We start from the raw sequence: 21582 nt of genomic DNA, 5'->3' as shown, positions 1-21582 counted from the left end.
TATCAGTAATGTAGATATGATAAGGAAGTTGGCATGCAAAGACTGGGTCATGACCTTCTCATTTTCATACGGCGTGAAGTGGTGCTTACATTCATGTCATGGTAACTGGAGATGATTTAAACTTTTGTGATAAGGGAATTTTCTTTTCCTTAGGCTATGGGGAAAAAAACAGAGTTTAACAGTCTTTAAAGGTATGGCCTTACCAAAAAAAGATGAGGTCAGTTTTGAGAGAGTACTGCATGAAAAAGTAATATTTGTCACTGTTTGATGTGTCTTAGTTGGATGCCAGGGCTTAGTATTTTTTTTTAGTTTGAGGGTGCTTTTATATAGGCTAAAAGGCTTAGGATTTCTGCTGTGATATCATATGAAGGTTTTGCATTGTATGTTTGGAGGCAATAATAAGATCACATGAAAAATAAGTATACTGATGCTCTTTAGAAGCAGATTCAGTAAGAGGCAGCTGCACTATGCTGTTATGGTGAGTTATTATATGTAAAAAACAGTACGCATTTATATATTTTCACATTTGACTAACAACACATTGAGTTGCAAAATCATTCTTCGTTCAACAGCTTGAGTGGAAAACATTTAGGAACACAAATTGCATCTATGAATAAAAGCACATTTAGATTCAAATGACATTGACATAAAACTCACCATAGGTGCATGTAGGAAGTTGGCTCTGTATATACTATCTCAAAGTGAGAGATAGTGTGCACAGAGTCCAAGGGTTCCCCTTAGAGGTTAATAGTGGCAAAATTAGATAATACTAATGCTCTATTTTGTGGAAGTGTGGTCGATGAGTAGGCGTATCAGAGGGTAGTGTTAAGCATTTGTTGTACACACACAGGCAATAAATGAGGAACAGACACTCAAAGACTTAACTCCAGGCCCAAGGGTTTTTATATTGAAAAATATATTTTCTTAATTTATTTTTAGAACCACAAGATTCAAATTTGAGGTAAGTACATAACATGCAAGGTACTTCACACAGGTAAGTATGGAACTTTGATTTAAAACAGTAGTACACACAGTTTTGGTTAAAATGGCAAATAGCTATTTCAAAAGTGGACACATTGCAAACAATTCAACAGTTCCTGGGGAAGGTAAGTTTTGGTTAGTTTCTCAGGTAAGTAAAACACTTACAATCAGTCTCCTGGGCATAGGCAGCCCACCGTTGGGGGTTCAAAGCAACCCCAAAACCACAACACCAGCAACACTGGGCCAGTCAGGGTTAGAGGTAAAGGAGGGCCCAAATAACATAGGCACCTATCGAGAACAGGGGTGCTCGGTTCCAGTCTGCTAGCAGGTAAGTACCTGCATCCTCGGGGAGCAGACCAGGAGGGTTTTGTAGAGCACTGGGGGGGGGAACCACACAAGCACACACAAAACACCCTCAGCTGCACAGGGGCGGCCTGGTGCAGTGTGCAATGCAGATGTCGGGTTTGCTGTAGAAATCAATGGAGGGACCTTTAGGTGCAGGTCAGTCCTCTGAGTCCTCAGAGGTCACTGCTCCCGCTGGATGTGTCACTGTGCAGGTTCTTTGAGTCTGGAGACAGGCCGGTAGGGCTGGGGCAAGTCAGTTGTCATCTCCATTGTCTCTGCGGGGCTTTCAGGTCAGCAGTCCTTCTTCTTGTTTTAGGTTGCAGGAATCTCATTTCCTGGGTTCAGGGTCACCCTTAAATATTGAATTTAGGGGTGTGTTTAGGTCTGGGGGGCAGTAGCCAATGGCTACTGCCCTTGAGGGTAGCTACACCCTCCTTGTGCCTCCTATTGGGGGAATCCTCTGAAACCAAGATGGAGGATTTCTAAAGGAAGGGGTCACCTTAGCTCAGGGCAGCTTAGGGGCTGTCCTGACTGGTAGGTGACTCCTCCTTGTGTTTCTCATTATCTCCTCCAGACTTGCTGCCAAAAGTTGGGATGCCCTGGGGTGCTGTAACAACAGGCTTGCCAGGTGTTACAGTTCCTGCAGGGGGAGGTAAGAAGCACCTCCACCAAGTGCAGACTTTGCTCCTTTCCACAGAGTGACAAAGGCACTCACCATGTGGCCAGAAACTCATCTGGCTGTGGCAGGCTGGCAGGAACTGGTCAGCCTAACACTAGGAGTCAGACTGGCATACAGAGGACATCTCTAAGATGACCTCTCTGTGCAATTTTCAATAATTCCCAAACTGGCATCAGTGTGGATTTATTGTGCTGAGAAGTTGGTGCCAAACTTCCAAGATTTCAGTGTAGCCACTATGGAACTGTGGAGTTCGTGTTTGACAAACTCCCAGACCATAACTTTATGGCTACCCTGCTCTTACAATGTCTAAGGTTTGGCTTAGACACTGTCGGGGCATAATGCTCATGCAACTATGCCCTCAGCTGTGGTATAGTGCACCCTGCCTTACAGCTGTAAGGCATGCTAGAGGGGTGACTTACCTATGCCACAGGCAGTGGGATGTGGGCATGGCACTTTGAGGGGAGTGCCATGTCGACTTAGTCATTTTCTCCCCACCAGCACACACAAGCTATGAGGCAGTGTGCATGTGCTGAGTGAGGGATCCCCGGGGTGGTATAATACATGCTGCAGCCCTTAGTAACCTTCCCTGGCCACAGGGCCCTTGGAACCAGGGGTACCAGTTACAAGGGACTTATCTGTGTGCCAGGGCTGTGCCAATTGTGGGAACAAAAGTACAGTTTAGGGAAAGAACACTGGTGCTGGGGTCTGGTTAGCAGGATCCCAGCACACTTTCAATCATAACTAGCAACAACAAAAGGCAAAAAGTTATGGGGAAACCATGCCAAGGGAGGCAAGTGTGGAAATAATTTTAGAAACATGTATCACATATAGCTAAGCACAAATATTTAGGTGTGAAGTTCATGGTATTGTACCCTCAACTGTAGTGTAACAACACTTCTAGGATAAAAATCACAACTAGAAGCAAAACAATTTTATAGCCAAAGTGAACTTTAGATGGAAACATCACGCTTAGTAGCAGAAACACACTTAGGTGCAAAAACACCCATGAGTTTGATATCACATGTAGTTGCAAAATCACTCCCTACAGAGAGACATATTTGGTTGTCACATTGAGTGTATGCATCACTATGACATCAGCATGAATGTGAACACCTTTCAGGAGCAAGCATTGCATTTAGGGTTCACAAGACTTCTAGATCCGCACCATCTTTTAGGTGAAAAATTGTCCTTTAGTGCAATGTAACACAATGCAGCTCCTCTCCCCAATCCTTATTAGACCATAGGACCCCATCTCCTGTTTTTGACTTGCATTGTTAAGGGGAAGGGGGTGTACAACCCCCCTACCGAGGCTTCTTTTGCCCAGAGTACCCCATCCCTGGAGCCAAAGGTGGATGTCCCTGGGCCCAGCCGGGAAACCCACAAACCACTAGATGGGTCCACAGGGGGGCAGGTCCCCTGAAGCCCCATTAGGCTACCCTCATTTTACCTGGAGGGAGCAGCTTTTTATGCTTCCTCCCTCTGAGCCAGAGCAATGTCTGTTTCCCTGCTTGCTGGAGTGCAGACAGGGAAACAGAAGTCTGTTCCCACTTGATGGGAACATTTGTAAATCTCCCACCAGCTGGGAGCAGACCTGCCTTCCCTGTCCATGCTGCTGCAGACAGGGAAGCCATGTTCTGATGTTGGCAGAGAAACTACTTGTGCTGGGGGATGTCTCCCCTGGACAGAGTAATTGAGAGGGATGGATTCACCAAGGCCTTTTAAGGCTCTGGGATCGGGGACGCCAAGGCCCCTTCCCTTTTTTTTCTGTAGTTCATCCCGGGAGATGGGGTCACTGGTGCCTCTGGAGACTCAGGGAGGTGGGGTGCACTCCCCTTCATTACAATTTGTCCCCAGGGAATGGGTTGCACGCCCCCACCTGAAATGGAGAACCTGTCACTGGGGGATGGGTCCCAGGGCCTTTAAATGCTTGGGTGGGGGATGGGGGGCGCTTGCACCTCCCTATTTGTAAAGTTGGCCCCAGAGCCCAAATCTGCTCAGGGAGGAAGGTCCTACTCATGCCCCTCACCCACATATTTTAAAAAATGTCACAGCACCAATTTCTTTCCTTTTTTTTTTTGCTGTGATCCCACCAGAATTCTGTGGGATTGTGCCAAATATGACCACTTTTAAAAAAAACATTTTGCCTCAGGGGTCCACCTGGGTCCCCATCTTCTAGGTCTAGGGGTAGGGCATCCTTACCCTGGCCCCTTATAATATTTATAGTGACATTTCAGGACATACAACTGCATCCTCATGTCCTGTAATGGCTGTCAGCAACATTTTTCTGCATGTTGCTAGCAGCCAACCAGAGTGCTTGCTTCTGCAGGAGTCTGATTCCAATGGGAGTGGGATGATCCAAGGGACAAAACTCCCTGGGCCAATAAGAACGCTTTTTTAAAATATTCGGTTTGAGCGACTCTTGCAAGAATCACTCAATCCCAACCGTTCAGATACGCAACCGTTTTTGGAGTTGAATTTCTCCAAAGCCACTGAACAGATTTACATAAAATCACAAAAAGTACACTTTCTGGACCAATATCTAACTTCCTGCCAAATTTGGTGTAATTCCATTCAGCAGTTTTGGAGGACTTGGTGCCCGTGTCCTGAAACCTGAAAAAAAACATGTAAGGGCTCAGGGTATGGGTACCCAACCACCTGGACCTTGTGAGAGGGTCCCAGAGGATGTTAGTTTAGTTTCTGCAATCTTGTGGGAGTCTTGTGAGAACCAGCACAGTCCCATGGACTCCTGCAGGAATCCCACAGAAGCACAGGGGCTAGACCCTATGGCAAATGCTCTGCCACACATTACCAAGATCATGAGCAGATGGGGGAGTTTGCTGCAGGGCTTTGGGCATAGGGGCTGGCCACAGGCCAGGCTCTGCTGCCAACCCTTCACCATGCACAGCTTTTGGTTGTGTGCAGTGGGTGTTGGTAGCCAACAGTGAATTGTGTGCCAGCCATGAGGCCAACCCCCCACCACACATGGCCAAAGGGGTTGGCCTTGTGTATGGTATTATTTTACTTTCAATAAACCCTAGAAAGTCACAAAAAATAGGTTCAAGTGATGTTACATTTAGGTATGGTAATAATGTCTTTCTTTGCATTAAAAACATACTTCAGAAACTCACTAAAAAAACAAAAACAAAGGTTTTAGTTAGGTATTTCATTTTAAACATAACATTTTAAACTAACAAAACAGAAATGTATTGGTTATACTTATTTCAAGTAACTATAACTCACACCCTTGCCATGCACTGCTTATAACCCCACATATTACAACACTCATGGAATGTTTTGTGACATCCTTGATAACATTACTGATGATAATATATATTTTTTTTGTGGGGATACACCACTTCAAACCCCACATGTTTTTAATGTACTCTTAACCCCCCTTTTCCATTACCCATCCAAAAACCCTAACATTACCCTTACCTCCGCTGACAACCACCCATAAATTCTAAAATTCTAAAATTCTAAAATTATTATTAGCTCCCTTTACTTCTACCCACCTCAATCCTAAAATTACCTTTAGCTTCCTTTACTTTTACCCACCCCTTAACCCCAAAATTACCCTCACTTCCCTTTAACACTGCACACCCCTAATTTACCATTACCTCCCCTTACCAGTACCCACCCCTAAACACTAATATTATAGTTACCTCTCTGTCCTTCTACCCACCCCTAAATTCTAAAATTACCCTTACTTCTCTTTATTAGTGCTCACCCCTAAATGCTAAAATTAGCATTACCTCCCTTTACTCCATCCCCAAATCCTAAATTTATCCTAATCTTCCTTTACCACTGCCCAAAGCTAAATCCCAAAATGTCACTTACCTCATTTTGCCTCTACCCACCCCAAACCCTAAACAATACCCTTACTTCCCTTTACCACAGCCTTCCCTGTATCTCTAAAATAACCATTATCTCCTCTTTTCTCTACCTACCCCTAAATCATAAAACTGCTCTTACCTCCCTTTACCACTGTCCTCCTCTAAACCCTGACTATACCCTTACATCCCCTTACAAATGTCTTCCCTTAGATCCTAAAATTACCCTTACCTCCATTTACCACTGCCCACACCTAAACTGTAAAATGACCACTACCTCCCTTTTCTATTACCCACCCTAAACACTAAACTAACCATTACTTTCCTTTACTACTATCTGCACTTAAACTCCATTTTAAAATAACAGAATAATTCTATTTAAAAAAATATTCTGTGTGGTAAAGGTAAAAACACTTATCTGTCTGGTAACGGCTGCATGGTAAAGGCACTGCATGGTAAAGACTGTGCTGTGATGGCTGCCCCCCTTGCCTAACTAACTCTTGAACTAACTCTTGAATGTTTTCCAAACCATGACAAGAGGGGGATTACAAGGGGATTACAACTGACAGAGCGAGCCATTTCCAAATCCCCTTTCTGTGCATGTCTTTGGTGTTGTTGACATTGGCTCTAGCAGACAGTTAATGCTGTCATTCGCCAGACCTATTGAACCTCTCGGCAATGCGCAAATCATGCAAACATGAGATAAAGGAAAGAGCATGTCAGTAAATTATTGATGAAGAAGGAACTCCAGTCCACGCCCAACTGTTGTCTGTACACTTTAAAACCTGGATGGTTTGAAGTATAAAACAGTTGTTACATTTGGAAACACTATGCTATGAAAAGTGACAGTTTCAATATGTGAAAATCCAAAGTGGAATGTATGATATTGCAAATCACAAGTAAAGGTGATCTTCACCCAGGTGATTTGCTGGAACCTGAGCAAGACTTTCTGACCACTAAAGTAATCAGAATGTAATAAAAGGCTACTCAATCGCCTGCTTCTCAGTTACCATTCATGTGCACATTGGACGCTGTCCATAAAAAAAAGCTTAATCTGTGTGAATGGCAGCTATTATAACCGGGGAATCCTCAAGAAAAATGTGAATTTGCTGCCATTGCAAACCCTATTGCTAATTCAAAAGAGGGAGCAATAACAACAGGAATAGAGGTCTGCTGTTCTCTGCAGGCATCCATTTCTAATTTCAGATCTGGATGCAAAAATCCTATGAATTACTTCTATATGTATGTGTGTGGCATTTCTATAGTGCAAACCCAGCTAAAGGCCCCAGGGCTATGTAAAAGGTCAATAATTAACAAGAGATAGAGCTGGTGTGTGCATGGTTAACACATGGTGATGTAGATCTCCTTAAATAGGTGCAGCTTCAGCTCTTTCCTAAATTGGATGCTGTTCTAGATGTAAAAGGACTGCTGACTTTTTTTTCTTCTTTTTCTTGTCTTAGTTTGCAGTCTGATGTTGTACTGCCAGCACGTTTTTCCAAGACCCACCAGACGTGTTGAGTTTGCCTGCATAATAAGCACCTTGATGTCTGCAATGACTTTGTAAAGGATGTATCTGGGTTTGAACATGGTGTGGGCTAGAATGGGAGCCAGTACAGTTCCATCAGGATGATCATATTTCATCAGGTCCTGGATGATGTGCTGCGGAAAGCAGGATTGTCGCATTGGCTTTCATTGTACTAATGAGTCTATTGGATTTGGGCATCAACATCAGCTGAATTGTGAGGAGCTTTGTAAAATCCCACACCATGTGATAACTGTTGGCCTAATCCGTTTCCGGCCAGCTAGCAGTGCCTCATCTTTGCCCAAGAGCAGGGATGATTTGTGGGAACCAGGTACATGACATTATGACTTCTAAGGGAAATTGTGGTGGATCAGAGCCTTTTTTTTCAGTTGCATTAGTCTCACACAGGCAAAGACAAACAAAGGCAGGAAATTGTTCAATAAGACTTATTGAATCAGCTGCATCTTAGATAAAATAACATGAAATGAAATAATTAGAATGATGAAACATACTAGAAACAAAATGGTGACAAGAAAAGTGAAACACAGGAAAAGTCCCTCCATACTGTCACTTTGTACAATATATATACTTCCTACATCAACTATGTTAGAGCACAGCAGGATAAGCAGTAATCCACCCCTAAATATCCCCCTCTGGAAGACATCATCCCCCATACCTGTATAGGACAGTAGTGAAGAATCCTGTTATCTATAGAGGCAGCACCCTCATGTAGTCCAGAGAACCGGTGGTCTCAGTGAGCAGCTGTAACAAAGTATGCAGTTGTTGTCATCTGGCTGGAGCCTCTCTATGACGTGCATGGGACATGGAAATGTTTTTATAATAAAACATCTGATGTTCTGAGAAAGTGTCCCCATGTAAAAATACATGTGCTTCTGTAAATGTTAGAGATGCGGTGTTCCACTTGTGCCGAGAATCCCATCTTGCTGCAGCCTTGAAGAAAGCACAGAGTGAAAGAATGTTGTGCTATGAAATATAGGGGGTCATTACAACATTGGCGGTAAAAGGCGCTTACCGCCGTGCAGAAGACCGCCAATAAACCCTTGCGGCTGCGGAATTCCGCCACAGCTATTATGATCCACAGCAGGGAATCCGCCGAAATGCAGAAACCCACACAAGTCCGCCACACCAAAGGTCAGTGATAAACTGGCGAAAACAAAACCTCCACCGTCACGCCAACAGAAACACGCCCATGCTATCACGAACCACGAATCCACGCGGCGGTCTTTCAACCGCGGTATTCCATTGGCGGTACACACCGCCGCGCTCAAAATACACACACATCTCCAAAACACCACCACATTGGACAATTCGAATTACACACACATGATACACATACAAACAACACTCCCACACACCCAACACAATATAAAACACACACCCACATCACCCACAAACCCCTACGACCAAAAACTGAAGACGAAGGCGACAGACAGAGACTACAGCAATAGACAACCCCACCACACAGAGGCACACAACACCATCACCCATACAACATCCACGCTCAAAACACCCCACACCACCACACATCACCACACTCATCAACACATACACCACGCCACACATCACCTACACCACCCCATGTCATGCCAAAGACACCCCAGGTTTTCCGAGGAGGAGCTCAGGGTCATGGTGGAGGAAATCCTACGGGTAGAGCCACAGCTATTTGGAGGACAGGTGCAGCACACCTCCATAGCCAGGAAGATGGAGCTATGGCGAAGAATCGTCGACAGGGTCAACGCTGTGGGACAGCATCCAAGCAATCGGGAGGACATCAGGAAGAGGTGGAATGACCTACGGGGGAAGGTGCGTTCAGTGGTCTCCAGGCACAACATCGCGATTCAGCGGACTGGCAGCGGACCCCGACCTCCTCCCCAACAACTAACAACATGGGAGGAGCAGGTCTTGACCATCATGCATCCAGAGGGCCTCGGAGGAGTCGGTGGAGGAATGGACACTGGTAAGTCAAATCTTAACTATCATATCCCCCACCCTACCTGCATGCGATCACAGACCCCCACCCTCGCCCCCATCCCTATCACTACAACTCCTCACTAATGTACTAATAACACAAACCACACATCCCAACACCAAGCCATGCATGACACAACTAAGCATGGACACCCAGCAGCTAAAGCATGCTCACTGCACATACCCATAACAACCCCCCAACCATCATCATACAAGCCCCCACACAGGAATGCTTGCACTGGGGTACACGCACACCCACCCATGGCACACCATGACACACACACATGCAATAATCATGCTCTTATACCCCTGCAGGACCACTACGTAATGTCACCACACAGGAGGGTCCAGACATCTCCACTCCACCCACAGAAGAGGCCCACAGTGACAACAGCAGCTCTGGCCAACTGGATCCAGATGACCAGCCCGGACCATCGTGGGCCTCAGGACAGTCTGTTCCCCTTGCACAGGCACAGCCCAACACTGACCTTTCACCCTCTGGTAACACCAGCATAGCACCCACCCAGCGGGCCCATACCTCCATACCCAGGACACGTCAATCAGCGGTGTGTCCACCACTACAGGGAACCCAGGGTAACCCACCACCCCAACAACAACAGGGACCTGGGGGCAGTGGTAGTGGGCACACGGTCCAGGGGACGGAGGCCCAGGAACACAGGGGAACTGGGAGGGCTGCTGTGCTACAGGGGGCGGACAGGCCAAGGGAACCCACCCTCCACGAGGCCCTCTCCTCCATCATGGGAGCATACCACCACTCCCAGGAGACGATGGCTACGGTCCTGGCCAAGTTTCAGGAGACCCAGTGCCTGCAGGACGAACAGTATTTGGGCTTCAGGGAGGAGCTCAGAACCATCAGCTCCGCCCTGGGCACCATCGTAGGGGTGCTGAAGGACATACAAAAGACCATGAGGGACACCGTGGCACTCCAAGGGGCCCCTGACACTAGCATGGACGATGAACTGCCCACCACCTCCGCCGGCGCTAGTGGACAGGATGCCCCGCCACAGGAACACCACACCAGCACCCCACCCCCTGCAGACGGACAACCACCCCGCAAGCGGTCCCTGAGATCGAGGAACAGGACAGAGCAAGATGGCAAGACCCCGCCAGGAAATGAGACCACCCTGATTGTCCTCCCACTGTCTCACGTTGTTACCCTGTCCAGATTGGAACTGCCCCAGCTCCACTTCCTACGCCCATATGGGCAGTGCACCTGTGTGACTAATAGACTGGACTCTGCCATGGACATTCCTCCACCATCACCCATCACAATTTTACCACCCCCTCCAATAATTAGCACTTCAATAAACACCCTTGAACCACAAAACGATCTGGAGTCAGTCTGTGATTTTGAAAATGTGTATTAGCAATGATAGTGACAAAATGCGTTAACAAATGTAATGCCAACATACCTATGTCACACATCACAAGTCCATGAAGGATGCAAGCAGATGACACACGTTGGTAACCACACCTGCGAAACCGTAATGGAAATGTACAACTCAGTTACCAAATACTGCTTCTAATTGACAGACAGGATAGAGGTAGAAGTGTGAAAGTGAATGTAATAGTAAAAAAAGTGTTCTCACCTGTGTGTCACTGGAAATATTGCTGTATGACTGACTCCCTGTTGTCTATGTCTTCTTCCTCAGCTTCCTCCTCATCACTGTCCACAGGCTCCACAGCTCACACAACACCGTCATCTGGACCATCCTCCTGCAGAAAAAGGCACCTGGCGTCGCAAAGCAAGATTGAGAAGCATGGAGCAGGCGATGATGATCTGGCACACCTAGAATAGGGAACCACCTGTCATATGGAGGCACCTGAACCTGGCCTTCAGGAGGCCGAAGGTCCTTTCTATCACTCTCCTAGTCCACCCATGGGCCTCATTGTAGCGTTCCTCTGCCCTGGTCCAGGGATTCCTCACTGGGGTCAATAGCCATGACAGGTTGGGGTAACCAGAGTCCCCTAATAGCCACACCTGGTGCCTCTGGAGTTGACCCATCACATACGGGATGCTGCTATTCCGCAGGATGTAGGCGTCATGCACTGAGCCAGGGAACATAGCATTTACCTGGGAGATGTACTGGTCTGCCAAACATACCATCTGTACATTCTTTGAATGATAACTCTTCTGGTTCCTGTACACCTGTTCACTCCTGCGTAGGGGGACCAGAGCTACATGGGTCTTCATGACCTACATATCATGTAGGTCAGCGCCCACCAGAAGAAGGACATTTGGCGTGCCATCACCAAGGACGTTCCGTCCCTAGGGGTCCACCAAAGACGGGGCACCCACTGCCGGAAAAGATGGGAGGACATTCGCCGCTGGAGCAAGAAGACGGCGGAGGATCAGCTGGGGATGGCCTCCCAACGTGGGAGGGGTGTCCGTTGCACCATGACCCCCCTGATGTTCTAGATCCTGACGGAGGCCTACCCGGAGTTGGATGGGCGCTTGAGGGCATCACAGCAGACACAAGGGGGTGAGTACACTCTCATTCAGCGGACTTGTGTGCAGTGGAGGGGTGTGGGTGGGGGAGGAGGGCTCTGGGTTTTCCTAGGCCAGGACGAGTTACGTAGGCTAGGCCCCTTCGCAAGGCATGGCCCTGTGGCCCTCCACCCCACCTCTGTAGAGTGCCAAGTACAGGTATACATGCCCCTGTGTCACCTATGTGGACAGATGACACTCATAGCCTTGTAGGCCAGATCCCAGGAATTGCATCTGTAGAGGCCAAGAGGAGGGGGCTGCTGTGTCTGTATTGTTCGCCAACGGTAGCGGTAAACCATGCACTCAACTTGTCTTTCTTCTGTCGTCTCCCCCCCTTTTTGTGCTCTCCCTGTTCTTTTCTGCATCAGCATCATCAGGCGGAGGTACAGTGGCACCGGAGCACGAGGGAGCTGCATCCCACATGGCCATGGAGGACCACACCACAGACTCTGAATACACCAGTGGGACAGAGGGCGAGGGGAGCTTCACGTCGGTCACCGGATCACCAAACAGCGAAACGGACTTGTCCGCCTATGGGAGCTCCCTTGTGGTGGTGGCACCATCTGTGCCCCCCACTTCTACAGGTACAGCCGCCACCCCCCCTACCAGCACCGCCCTCCCAGCAGCCCCTCAGCCTTTGCTCCGTTCCCGCTCACCCAGGAGGGTGGGCATCATCTTCGTCCCAGGCACCTCATCCCCTGCCCCTGTCACCCCTGCTGCCCTCAGTGAGGAGGCCATTGACCTCCTCAGGTCACTCACTGTTGGGCAGTCTACCATTGTGAATGCCATCCAAGGTGTAGAAAGGGAGTTGCAACACGGTAATGCATTCCTGGAGGGCATTCATTCTGGTCAGGCTGCCCTTCATTGAACCCTGCAATCTCTGGCCTCAGCACTGATGGCAGCCATTGTCCCTGTGTCTAGCCTCCCCCCTCCAACTTCCTCCACCCAGACCCAGTCCCCTGTACCCCAGCCTATCCCAAGCACACCATCAGACAAGCATGCACACACCTCAAAACACAAAAGTAGCTCAGGCAAACATAAGCACCACACAACCCACAGGCACTCACACAAGCATCACCCACATACAGACACAGCAACATCCACTGCCTCCACTGTGTCCCCCTCCTCCTCGTCTCCCTCCTCCCTCCCAGTGTCGTCTACACTCTCACCTGCATGCACTACATCAACAGGCACTAGGACTCGCACCAGAACACCCAGCACCACACCCCGCTCACCTGCACTCACCACCCCACTACCATTTACACGTCCCCCGTGTCCACTCCCATTGTGTCTGTGACGCCCCCTCCCAAAGTACACAAACGCGGGAACCCACACACCCAACATCCATCCACCTCACGACAGCCTCCAGTACCTGCACCTGCACCCAAATCATCTGAAGTTACACCTCCTACAACCACCTCCTCTTCCTCCACTCCCAGACACCCTCCAGCTGCCCATCCCAGTGTTCGTCAGAAACTCTTCCTCAGCAACGTTGACCTCTTTCCCACCACCCCCACCCCTCCAATTCATAGGTCCTGTAGTAGCACCTCAGCCAAAAAAAGTCCGGTACCAGTGGTGCGTGTTAAAGGTGTGTGGAGTGCACCGGCCACCAGGGCAGCCAGTGTGACACGGAGCCAAAGCACTGCCAGTCCACCCCCTGTAAAGCACATTAAGTTGGAAAGTGGCCGACGGGAGAGGGTGAAGTCTCCTACCGGCAAAACAGCTCACAAGGGTCCCGGGGGGAGTGCCGAGTCAGCTGTGACTGCTCCCAAGGTGGGGAAGGGGCAGAAGAAGTCTCCAAAGTCTGGTAAGAGCAGCACGGCGGAGAAGGGCACCATCCTCCCCGCTGGCCGGGACTCCACCACCAGCACTGTCGTCACTGGTCCGGAGACCACCGCCAGAGTCAGTGCCCTGGAGGGCAGCAGTATTGTAACTGGTCAGGAGACCACCGCCAGAGTCAGTCCCCTGGAGGGCAGCAGTATCGTCACTGGTCAGGAGACCACCGCCAGAGTCAGTGCCCTGGAGGGCAGCAGTATCGTCACAGGTCCGGAGACCACCACCAGAGTCAGTGCCCTGGAGGGCAGCAGTATTGTCACTGGTCAGGAGACCACCACCAGAGTCAGTGCCCTGGAGGGCAGCAGTATCGTCACTGGTCAGGAGACCACCGCCAGAGTCAGTGCCCTGGAGGGCAGCAGTATTGTCACAGGTCCGGAGACCACCGCCAGAGTCAGTACCCTGGAGGGCCCCGGCAGCCACAGCCCCGCTGGGCACTGAGGGACCGTAATGCCACACACTGCTGCACAGGTCAGAGACAGCAAATGCAAGCACCGCTGAACAGGCCATAGACCGCCATGGTGAAGACCGCTGAACAGGGCAAAGCACCGCTGAACAGGGCAAAGACCGCCATGGCAAAGCACCGCTGAACAGGGCAAAGACCGCCATGGCAAAGCACCACTGAACAGGTCAGAGACAGCCAAGGCAAGCACCGCTGAACAGGCCAAAGACCACCATGGTGAAGACCGCTGAACAGGGCAAAGCACCGCTGAACAGTGCCAAGACCGCCATGGCAAAGCACCGCTGAACAGGGCAAAGACCGCCATGGCAAAGCACCACTGAACAGGTCAGAGACAGCAAAGGCAAGCACCGCTGAACAGGCCAAAGACCGCCATGGTGAAGACCGCTGAACAGGGCAAAGCGCCGCTGAACAGGGCAAAGACCGCCATGGCAAAGCACCACTGAACAGGGCAAAGACCGCCATGGCAAAGCACCGCTGAACAGGTCAAAGACCGCCAAATCAAGCATCGTTAGCCCATGTGCAGCTGGGACAGTGACGGAACTGGGACCGTCACGGGGAGCGTGATGCACTCTGGGCACCAGTGCCCCTTCAGAACCAGTGGAGACCTGCATCCACTCTGTCTCGCGTTCACAGGATGAAGCACTCAGGGCACCAGTCCCCCTCCAGAACCAGTAGAGACCTGCATCCACTCTGTCTATCCTTCACAGGATGAAGCACTATAGGCACCAGTGCCCCTCCAGAACCAGTGGAGACCTGCATCCACTTGAGAGTCTGTGGCTTTGCACTCCCCAGGATAAAGCAGTGGGCAAACCACCCACTGTAGAGACTTGAGAGACTGTGGATTTGCACTCTCCAGGATGGTGCAGTGGGCAACCCACCCACTGGAGAGACTTGAGAGACTGTGGCTTTGCACTCCCCAGGATAAAGCAGTGGGCAAACCACCCACTGTAGAGACTTGAGAGACTATGGCTTTGCACTCCCCAGGATACATCAATGGGCATGGAGCCCCGTCGTGGATCTGGCGTGGTGCTGTAATCCGGCTGAGGTGCCCCCCCTTCCGTTCCCCCTGAGCTGCCTGTTGTATTTCTATCTGATGCCCCTGCAGTGTTCTCTCCGTTTGTGGACAGGCATCTAGTGTGGGCCTCGCCCATGCATTTTGGGCCCAGTGGTCCACGGACATTGATATGTGCATACCTGCAGTACTACTCGTAATGTATGATTTTCAACTGTTTATATATATATGTATATATTTGGTTACTGTATTTTGATACATTACAATGTTTGAACTGATTTCCTTTTGTCTTTGCATTCTTCCTGGGGGGTTGTGGGTTGTTACTGTGCTGTTTGGAAATGCATTGGTGTGTGTGTTGTAGTGTGCGAGGGTCGGGTTGGGGGTGGGGGTGTCACGAGTGTGTCCCCCTGACTTTTGCCTCCCCCCTCCCCTATGTCGTAGGTGCAGTACTCATCGTTGTCTTCGGCGCCTACGTTGCTGGTGATTGTAGAGGAGCAGGAACACAATCGCAGGGAGTATTTGGAGTTCGGGCTCCATGTTGGCCTCCTTCCTCGTGGAGTGTGTTAAGGTGAGCGTTTTCCCATTGCAAAAGCTGTTTCCGCCGTGTTTTTATCCACGGTGAATCCGCCCCGGAAAAGGTGGCGGATTGGCGGGTTGTGATACTGTGGGCGGTACATTGTCTCCCGCCTGTCTGTTGGCGGTGACCACCGCGCTGCTTGTCTGTACCGCTGTGGCGGTCGGAGTGTTAAAGTGGCTGTCTATGTTGGCAGTTTCCGCCATGGTCATAATTCCTTTTTTTTTTTTGCCGGCCTGTTTGCGGTATTACCGCAGCTTTAACATCGTCCGCCACGGTTGTAATGACCCCCACAATGCTTTCCTAGGTGAAACGACAAGAAGATAAAGAAAATAAAACACCACCACAAATGTGGCTGATTCAAAAAGAATACACTGAAATAGAATACAATGTTACTAGGCTAAAGGGCACAGATGGAGGCCTAGTTGCTATAAGTGCCCACAGGCATCAATAAAATGGCTATAAAAGAGGATGCCCTTAAAGGGTGTCAATGTGGAGTATGGAAGGAGAAAGCTTTATTTATCTGGTGTGCTATGTTATGTTATAAGCATTTATAGTTTGCATGTACACTGAGCGGTTTCTTGATGCTAGAAAAACAAAAAGATAACACACTGCATACAGTTTCAGTCGTTGGCCTGTTTGAAAAGTCAAGGGGCATATTTATGCTTACTTTGCCTCACATTTACATCATTTTGTTTTACACAAAAGCGATGCAAACTTAGCTTCATATTTATATTTTGGTGCTAGACCTGTATAGCATAAAAATATAAGAGTTAGCATATTTTTTTGGATGCACCAAACCACCTTGTGTCATTTTGCGACAATGGTATGCAAGGTAGGTGTTCCCTTCCAAAAAATAAAACTAAGCCTGTGTCCCAATTTTATCTTCTGATGCAAAAATGATGCACACCTTGGAAGCGGACCCCAAAAATGGCGCAAAACCAGATTAGCGTGAAATTTTAATGCCTGGATCAGACCAGGCGTTGAAATGAAGCCCACACATCACTACTTAAGGAAAACTCACAGAAGGAACATTTGCAACCTCCAGGACAACATGGAAGTCGTACTGCTCCAGCTTGGCACGCACCGCAGATGTCAGTGACGACAGCAGCTCCCTCCACCACCACAGCAGCAACCACAAACACCACCACAGCACCCACAAAAAAGAAGCACAGAAGGCGGGAGAGGATCATCAGACAGCACACAACCCTACTTGGCCTCAGGGAACAAGACATCATAAGGATTTACCACCTCAACCAGGAGTCCATTGTACGCCTGCTGCACCACATAGCTAGGCTGCAAACTCAAACAAATATACCACCCATCACAAAGCTCCTAATTGTTCCGCATATGTATCCTTTCAGACAACGGGGGCACTAGTCGCTGGGGTCTCCCAGCCATCATTCTCAGTCTTCCTACCGAAGGTCCTAGATGCCATCATCCGCCTCACCCCCCCCCCCACATCTACTTCCCAAACACCCAGCAACTGCAGCAGGAGACGTAGCAAAGTTTTTATCAAACTGCTGGGTTTCTGCATGTAGTGGGTGCAATGGACTGCACCCAAGTCCATCTGGTGCCACCTGCTGCTACAGAAAACCTATAAAGAAACCACAAGCACACCCATTCCATAAATGTGCAGGCCATTGTGGACCACGTGGTCTCTTCACTAACATCTTGGCCAAGTATCCCGGTAGCGTCCATGATGCATTCATATTCCGGCACTCCACCATCAACAAGCGGTTTCAGGATGGCCAATATGGAAATGGCCTACTTGTTGGTAAGTCAACAAACTGATCAAAACACACACAACACACTAACCCTGTAGTACAAACAAGACATACGCCACAGCGAATATACATGGGCATGGCTACACAGATGTACAGGCAACAACACATATGCATCATGCTTTATTATACGGCAGTCATTGGACATCACAAAGGCCTACACCCACCTGTACCAAACACAGCCACAACCTGACAGTCACACTATGTAAAGGACAGATGGAGCTATGTCTCCTTTGCATGCAGAAGAAGCCCACAAACCATTATAAATGTCCACTGATTGACTACTAAATACACTTCACACACATTACACCAAACTAAGAATAGCTCTGCTATGTCATTTGCATATGCCATGGCTATGTAAAGAAAGTCACACATAGGTGCAGCCCACCTACAGCATGGTGTGCAAGCCTCTGGCACAAATCTATTTCAAATGCCACCCAAGTGGTGCCAAAATCAACTACATCTCATCTACACATACCTGACAGACCTGCAGTGTGCACATACATCTGTCTGATGCAATGTGTCGGAGGGAGAAAACCATAAGGGGGTTTCCTGGCTGGATGAGCGTAGCTCGTGCAGGGAAAGCTACTATAGAGAATATCTAAATAACGAGCTACTACAATTCACCTGTAGGTAGGATAATCTTCAGGTATAATATCACTATGGATAATGATCATCAGAGTGTTGTATGTCAAGGGCCAGCAAGGACATAATGAAGACAATACGGCTGGACATAGAAAAAAAGGATAAACGTATTCTATCCATACAAAGTAGTTTTATTTAATGGATTTACACAAAGTTAAAAAACATGGAAGCCAATAACTAAAAAGAACAATCAACAATGTACCTAAGGCAGACATACCGCTACCATACCGGGCTAAAAATAGCCTAGAAATTAAAACATACAAGATTACAAAAACAGAGGAATCAAAAAGGTGTTAATATGACAAGGGTAGTGCAATGACAATGATAAACAAAAAAGGCAATCAATTACCTATCAATGGAAGGAAGAACAGAAATACAAATCCAGCAAAGTTAGGATAGCGGTCTATGCTCTGATACTAGCTTGATCTATAAGAACAAAAGAACAAATAATAGTGATAGGATTGTTCAATCAGTGAAATACTGTTGGAACAGAAGGACTACGCGCGTTTCGGTGTTCCTCTAATATTGAGGTCACCTTCCTCAGGGCCGTCCCAAATTTTACAATTTAATGTTAGTATAATCCTTGCAGCTGAACGTCCTGGTAATCGCTTGTCTCCGATTCTTGATAAATATAGGACATATAGATGTAATATCTAATGGAAGGAAATATACACATATATAATGTTTGTGCGCCAGGAATCTTCAATACTAGTTTTTATCTAGCTAACAAATAAGGAAAAGATTTATTTATCTAGATAATATGAATGGACTCATATTTGGTCCTTACTTAGTCATGCGATACACTAATTGTGAACAAATCATGTGAAAGTGAGTTAATTCTCCCATAAAGATAATATTGTGAGAGTAATTGTTAGCAAACAACCATTGAGATGTTAGGAGAATATAAAGTAAGAGAAGAAAAGAAAAGAAAAATTAACCTAATGTATAAATGAGAGATCTAATTGTTCCCAAAATGGAAGTAAATGCAACCAAGTGAATGGTGAAATTAGTTGCAGTAGGATCGTACTTGTCATTATTTTTTGTATGTAATACCTGTGGTATCAGCTTGGAGTTATGACTGTTCCATTTTCCAAGGAAATGCGTCAATGTAAACTTTGTTATCAATAGGGGTAAAGAACGTTTCCTAATGGAAGGAAAAACTTTACTCAATATTGGCAATCCAAAGAGTAAGATGACAATACAAATGTATAAAGCTCAGGATAAAGATGAATTAGACACTAGCCAGCATGGGAAAGATTTTCTCTATACATATGGACTGCAAGTCACCTGTAAAACAGCTGCGCAGGATAGACTAATAAGTTTCAATTTAGGTTGTTTGGGAAGTCTCCGTATTAGTATTGAGCCCAATGAAAATTCCAAGGCGTATACTTCAATAAGGCGGCTAATTGAGATAAAAGAAGATAAAACAAACAGTACAGACGACACAGCTCATTCTATTAAAAGGAAATTCAGTTGCTATGAAAAGTTGTAAAATGAGTAATTAAGTACCACTAATATATTTAGTGCGCATACCTAGAAGTCGGATGGCTTGATGAGAGATAATTAGTGGGAGCGCCCGACAGCAGCTCTCGGTTATATACTCAATTTAGTTCGTTGACTTCCGGGAAGAGCTGGAACGGGCGTAATGAAAATAAGATGAAAGTCCAAAACGGCCGACATGTTGGACTGGTTACGATTGAAGAATTTTGCCTGAACAAAAGGGTGGGAAACAGCAAGTACAGAAATTGCCGTAAAAACCTAATTTGGGTCGACAATACAACATTAGAAGCATGGAGGCTAAATTTGACGTCCTGAGGTTGAAATAATAAATCTAATGTTTACAGTTTAGATATCTTCAGGCATAGAGTGACGAGGGGGCAATGAAAAAGAAGCACCTAGTGGTCGCCATATTGGGTGAAATGGGTTTCCATACTGCGATCTTGTATAGAGAGATTTTTACCCATAGCAGGAGCTGTAACAGCAATGTAGAGTCGCTATCTGTCCAATTTCATTTTATAGCTCTACATTGAGAGAAAATCTCTGAAAGTTTTGATAAGAGACTCAAAGGAGGAACATCTGTACTGGCTGTTACTCGAAAGTCTTCATAGTCTAAGAGCATGAGAGGAAGGAACAGCCCAAGATAATGATACAAAAGGAGGGAGATATTATTTGAAATATTCATCATTTTTAGAGACAATGAGATAAGAAATATGAGGCCAATTATGTAATGGCATTTTCCCAAGGGATGTATTTGTTCAACCCTTTTTCGCAACTGTCCAAGACAAAAATCCAGTACACTTCTCGTTTTTTCCTGATTTTATTGTCCTCCGTGGGTCCTGATTTCTTGATTTTTTCTAAAATAGTCCATGTGAGATCTTCAACTTTGTGTCCATGCTGTTTCCAATGTTGGACTAGTGGGGCACCCTCTTTATCATTACGTATGTTGGACATATGTTCAAGAATTCTTACTTTGACTTCTCTCCCTGTTTCACCCACATATAGTAGAGGACAAGGGCAACTGATCAAATAGACACAATTAGCTGTTCTGCAATTAGTCATGTCGGTAGGTTTATAGTTTCTATGTTTCCATTTGAAGGAATCGCTTACTATCGCTCTGGGGCATGCCTTGCAGTTGCCTTATTTGTGGTTACCCTTGATAGGTTGGTTTCCACAGATGGACCTCTGGCAAAAATCTTCAATTTTCGGTAGAGAAGCTCTAACTAATTTATTAGAGATATTTAGGTTTTTCCTAAAGGCCAGACGCGGGCGATCCAATGGTACCTGTTTGGGATTACTGTTAAGGATACTCCAGTTAGAAAGAATAATCTTTCTAATTTTTTCATTTAGATTGGAATGTTGGACTACACAGACCATCTGAGACTTAGGGTTTTTATTCTGTTTTTTCAAACATGCTGGTCCTGTTATAGTACTTGGCTCTTTTATAGGAATCTCTAATAAGCCTTCTCGGATACCCTTGCAAAGTGAGTTATTGTTGCAAGATTGTCCGCATGATATTCAAAATCCTGCAGATTGGAACAATTTCTACGAATACGTAGAAACTGACTGAAGGGTATCCCTTGTTTCTGGCTAGTAGGATGGAAGCTGTCAAAATGAAGTATGGTATTTTTGGCTGTGGGTTTAGTAAACAGAGACATCTCGAGATGGAGATTGTTATGGCCAATCCAGATGTCTAAAAACTCCACCTTTTCTCGGTTGGTATGGATGGTAAATTTTAAATTAGGGTCACAGACATTAATCCACTGACTAAATTCATTTAGGTGATCTTCTTGGCCTGACCAGATGAAAAAAATATCATCTATATAGCGTGACCAAAAGTGGATATTTCTTTTTAAAAAGGCGCCATCTCATTGTATATGTGCATTTCTTCAAAGGATCCCACATAGATATTAGCTACA

The 21582-nt window shown here is 46.9% G+C and overlaps 1 long non-coding RNA gene across 1 annotated transcript in view; it reads right to left on the bottom strand.

Annotated features, from left to right (window-relative positions):
- The window catches only part of LOC138266591 (uncharacterized), an 81310-nt gene extending 61533 nt beyond the window's left edge, over positions 1–19777 (bottom strand). The window contains exon 1 of the long non-coding RNA XR_011199564.1: positions 19700–19777. This is a non-coding gene — a long non-coding RNA (uncharacterized lncRNA). The remainder of the gene's footprint in view (positions 1–19699) is intronic.
- Between the last annotated feature and the right edge of the window lie 1805 nt (positions 19778–21582).

The sequence above is a fragment of the Pleurodeles waltl genome, chromosome 11 (assembly GCF_031143425.1).
Source record: "Pleurodeles waltl isolate 20211129_DDA chromosome 11, aPleWal1.hap1.20221129, whole genome shotgun sequence".
NCBI lineage: Eukaryota > Metazoa > Chordata > Amphibia > Caudata > Salamandridae > Pleurodeles > Pleurodeles waltl.
This window is presented reverse-complemented; position numbering and strand designations above follow the sequence as displayed.